At 44.3% G+C, this 5416-nt stretch overlaps 1 long non-coding RNA gene across 1 annotated transcript in view; it reads left to right on the forward strand.

Moving 5' to 3' along the window:
• Positions 1 to 5416, forward strand: part of LOC111723807 — a 20401-nt gene that overhangs the window by 13615 nt on the left and 1370 nt on the right. The window lies entirely within an intron of this gene.

The raw sequence follows: 5416 nt of genomic DNA on the forward strand, positions 1-5416 counted from the left end.
AACATATATCTTGAACAGCCTAGAAAGTAACTCTTCTGCTGTGCTCTTTTAAACACAGACAACAGCCATTTGTTGAACACTTACTATGTGTAGGGCGCTGTGCTAAGTGCTTTTCCTAGAAAAGTGTGCATCTGTCCTGTTGCAAATATGAAATTTCTTTGATCATGCATCCATTTATCTATCAAATATTAAATTAGCACTTTCCACATGCTGTGAACAGTACATAGTCTCATTAATTCTGCAACAACCTTGTAAAGATATCTATTATTATACCTTCCTTTAATAAGTGGGGACACTTAGCCTGAGAGATTGAATACCTTGCTTGAAGTACCATGGTTAATCAGTGGGGGCGTTAGAACTCAAACCCAATTCTGACTGCAAAGCTTGAGCTCTTGACCACCATACTGACCATATTCATTAGTTTTCCACTGACACAAATCTGGTCACGCCTTTAACAGAATGTAAACCTGTTAGGTCTCAATAAAGGTGAGACCTGAACCTGGAAGAAAGCAAAGCAAAGATTGTTGGCTCACGCCTGTACTGAACAGGCACTTGTTTGGGTGCTTTCCCTTTATCATTTCATCTGCATCACAGCCCTGTTACCTTGTTGGTTTTTTTCTTTTTTTTGAGATAGGGTCTTGGTCCATCACCTCACCTGGAAGGCAGTAATGCAATCATAGCTCACTGAAGCTTTGAACTCCTGGCTCACAGGATCCTCCTGCCTCAGCCTCCTGAGCAGCTGGGACTACAGGAGTGTACCACTACACCCGGCTATTTTTTTTTCTTTTTCATTTTTTGAAGTCAATTGTTGACTTCATTTTTTTCATATTGTCCAGGCTGGTCTCTAGCTCCTGGGCCTCGAATGATCCTCCTGGCTGAGTCTCCCAAAATGCTGCGTTGTAGGTGTGAGCCACCCAGGCTAGCCCTGAGGTACTTTTTAGATTTCATTTTAGAGATGAGAGGACAGAGGCTTGTAGAGATTGGGGGATTTTTTCCAAAGGCATATAGCTAGGGAAGGGTGTAGTTAATACTAAATTCAGTTTTCAATTCCCATTTTCTTTCCTCTGGGCCTTTGCTACTTCCCAAAATGATGAAGGGAGAGACATTTTATGAGGAGTCATAGACAAGACCAGGGCCATGTGCCTGGGGGAGCAGGCTGTTGAGTGGCATGGTCTGAGACGCCTATGTGTGTTATAGGTTAGCAAGGGCAGCCAGACTCCAAAGGACCAGGATGTGTTTCTACAGGGAGGTTGAGCACCTGCATTCCCAGAAGAACAAACACTACTGTTTCAGAGAAATTGAGAGGGTCACTGGACTCCAGGGTGCCTTTATACACGTATAATAGAGAATTCTCATGCAGCCGCAGAGAGCTCAACGGTGGGTGGGTCTGTAAATGAAAGGGCTCTATGTGAGTTAGGGCAGTGGCTTGAGTCCTTCTGGCTTACCCATCGATTCACCTGCAGGGATGGCTACTTTCCAAAGATTCTTTCCAGCTCATTGGTTCTGTGAGTCTGAATGTCTGCTCTTATTCAGAATGTGTCTCTCAGACTTCCCCCAATGGCAGGGAGTGACTTCAGAGGGTGCAAGTTTGTGTGTGTGCACCCGCTCACATGTCCATGTGTATCTGTCCTGCTGCAAATATGAAATTTCTTTGAAGTGCCATGCTTCATCTTAACAATTAATGCAAATTTGGATTTCACTCCAGAATATTTGTCCTTGTTTTAAAGTATTATTTAAACTTGCTTAGAAAAGGAAATTAATGCTTATCCTGTGGCATCCTGCCCTTTCTCTAAGGCTGTAATAATTTCAGTGTGAGAAGCACTGGGCTGTACTTTCTTAACCTTTCTAATTCTGATGTTTTCATCTGAACACATTCATTTTTCAGGTGTAGTTGTGTTACAGTGTGTCTGTTTCCCTGTTCACACTCACAGGGCTCAATGGGGGCACTGGATTAAGAGTCAAGAAGCTGTAGATTTCCCAGTAGTAGTCAATCAGTCCCTTACAGATGATTTGTGCAGAGTACTTCCTGGCAATTTACGCTATTTCCAGGGTAATGTTATCAATTAACTTTTATTGAGCATTTACTATTTGCCAAATACTTTGTAGCTTTTAAATCTAATTCTACCCTTATAAAAACTGCGAGGTAGGAGGCTCTATTATTATCCCTATTTTATAGATGAAGAAAAGGAGATGCAGAATAATTTGTCCAAGTTCACACAGCAGCAGATAGTGGAGCTGGGATTCATACCCACACAGCCTTATTCCAGGACCACCAAGTCGTATTGCTACTGCAGGGAATTTACATCCTACTGGCCTGCTGCCCAGATAACACTGCAAGAATATTACACTCCTTTATTTCATTGAGTGGGTGTGTGAGTCACCTCTGCTTGTTGGAGCGTGGCGTGGGGTCAGAAGTCACTGCAGCATCCATCTGCCTCACCGTTCCCTCTGATTCAGGAGCATCAATCACTTGGGAGGCGTGAAGATAGGAGAAGGTGGGGCCACCTCTGCCAACCCAGGGCCGATAGAAAAGCATGGAATCACTCTGCTTCTTGAATGCTATGCTGCTTCTCCAGAGCTTGGCAGCAAGGGTGGTTGCAGGGAGGGCAAGTTTGCAGGCAGCCAGGTAGGTGGCATTTAAAGAGGTCCTTTGTCAGGAATCCTTCACAGGGTGCCTTGGTCCTATAGGAAACCTGCATTGTACCCAGACCTTAACTTCTAAGATTGTCACAAGAGTAACAATCCCAGGACTGGCACTGGCAGCATACACAGCCCGGGCCAGGCTAATTGTCTCTGGCACAGGCATCATTTTTTCCTGGCACCTGTCCTCCTAATAACTGGAACTGCTGAGTGGCACAGGATGCGCTGTGTCTGGCCTGGCCCTAGATCACCTGAAGGAAGGAGCCAAAGTCTTGGCAGACAGCCCTGGCTGAGGCCACAAGCTCCATATCTTCAAAACCAGCTCCAGGTGGTGGCTTTGTGGGAGTCAAGAGGCCGCTCTGCACCAAACCTTCGCCCCTTGACTCATTCTTGGAGTCAGAAATCTGAGAGGCTTGCTGACATTTTAAAAAGAGCCACAAGGCATTAGATGTTGCTGGAAATGCAGATATGGCCATTAGCCAGTCATTCCCACTGTGGCTAAGAGTTTTTCTTTTAAAAAATTATTACTAGATTTAATTTTATTCTTTCATTATCCAGTTGGAGTTGGTCTCTTAAGTCCAGCGAGGGACCTCAGTTTAACAAGGTATCCACATAATGTGTGTCTGTTTCTGTCTCATTCATGTTCCCACGCGGCACCCCTAACTCAATCATCCCCCCAACTCAGGTTTCTTGTTTACTTTTTCTGGAAACTCCTTATCAAAGTTCAGTTCTATGCTCAGGCTATGAGAACTATGTGCTATGATCATTCAGTACAAGCTGCTGCTACTGTACCCTTAAGATGTCCATTCATTTGTAAGTAAAACTTTATTGAGCTCTTGTTATAGGCCTGGCATTGCAAATACAGTGAGGAGCAAAGCACAGAAAATCAATACCCCCCTGCAGCTTCCTGTAGATTAAAGTCTGCCCAGGCATCTCTAGTCCACATATTACTCTGAGGACATGTTCCTAGTTAAAGTCCACTTCTGTTTTCCATGCTGCCTGTCCCAAAGCTTCATAATGTTTTTAAAGTCTCTTATGAAACCCTCACCCTGGAGATAGCCAGTAGAACTTGGTCAAGGTGCCAGAAGATCTGACATCTGGTAAGGGCCATTCCTGGCTTGCAGATGGCCGTCTTCTGGTTGTATTCTTAGATGGTGGAGAGCAGAGAGAGGAAGTCAGCTCTCCTTTGTCTTTTTATAAGGTTACTAATTCCACTGTTGAAGGCTGCCTTCTCATGACCTACCTCTCATGACCTACCTCTCAACTGTCCTACCTCCTAATAATAGCACATGGGGAGTTAGGATTTCAACATATAAATTTGTAAGGAAATAAACATTCAGTTCATAGCAGACAATTAACTTTTGTCTGAAGCAAGACCGTAGACCTGCGACTTGTGTGCCAGAAGAGGATCTTAGGTGTGCTGCAAAAATTTTTAAAGATCATTAATTAAATTATTTTCAAAAGAAGTTCAAAGCACAGTAAATATATTCCTTTTTTTTTTTTTTTTGAGACAGAGCCTCAAGCTGTCCTCCTGGGTAGAGTACCGTGGCATTACAGCTCACAGCAACCTCCAACTCCTGGGCTCAAGCGAGTCTCCTGCCTCCGCCTCCCAAGTAGCTGGGACTACAGGCGCCCGCCACAACGCCCGGCCATTTTTTGGTTGCAGCCGTCATTGTTGTTTGGCAGGTCCGGGCTGGGGATTCGAACCCGCCACCTTAGGTGTACGTGGCTGGCGCCTTAGCCGGTTGAGCTATAGGCGCTGAGCCATATTCCTTTTTTTTAAAAATCAACATAATTTAAGTTGCTGTGGAAGTTTAACTGCAAGTTCAAGCGTGCCATGAGATAAAAAAGGTTGAAAAACACAGCTCGAGATAGTGGTCTCGCATTTGGAAAGGAGAATGGGGACTGGCAAAGGGAATTCATGTACATAAGCCAGCTGCCAGGGCTCTTGGTGCTTAGCTGGAATGAAGAGTGGGAATCAGCCATGAGCACAGGATGCCAGGGCAGGGATAATGTGAAGATTGTAGCTGTTTGGGCCTGAGGGGGCCTACAGGATCATCCAGGGGCACTGCAACCAGGACTTGGAGGCCGAAGGGGCAAGACTCGTTCTGACCCACCACCATGTAGGAACTGGGCTCTGACATATAATGTGTAGCTGGGTACATTTGGCTTAGAAACCGAGAGGAATCAAGGTATGGTTCAGATGACTTAGTAAATATTGGGGGCTGGGAAAGGCAGGAACTGATAAGTCCCAAGCCCTTTGAAGAGGTGAGATCCCACTATAAGCTGTTTAATTTTGTGACCCATATAATGGTGGTATGCCATATATCTATATAAAATAATTTAAACTAATTAGAATTAATTTTAGAGGGTGAGTGTTTGAAGAGTTTCCTGATAACTCTTGAGGTAATTAGAGATGCTTTGGGATGTCACAAGGAATAACTGGGCTAGATGTTTAAACCGGAGATGTATGATGAAGGCTAATAATAGAATGACAATTTTATAATTGCAGGAACACTGAATTAGGAACTAAGAATTTGGGGTTGAAATCAGTATGCTGGTAAAATGGTTTTCTGAAAAACAAAAACAAAACAAAACAAAAAGCCTCCAAAAATAAGCTCATGAGTTCAAGACTAGCCTGAGCAAGAGTGAGACCCCACCTCTACTAAAAATAGAAAAATTGAGGCAAGAGGATTGCTTGAGCCCAAGAGTTGGAGATTGGCTCGGCGCCTGTGGCTCAAGTGGCTAAGGCGCCAGCCACATACACCTAAGGTGG

Source organism: Otolemur garnettii, unplaced genomic scaffold (genome assembly GCF_000181295.1).
Source record: "Otolemur garnettii isolate 467f Iridium unplaced genomic scaffold, OtoGar3 scaffold00016, whole genome shotgun sequence".
In the NCBI taxonomy this organism is placed as follows: domain Eukaryota; kingdom Metazoa; phylum Chordata; class Mammalia; order Primates; family Galagidae; genus Otolemur; species Otolemur garnettii.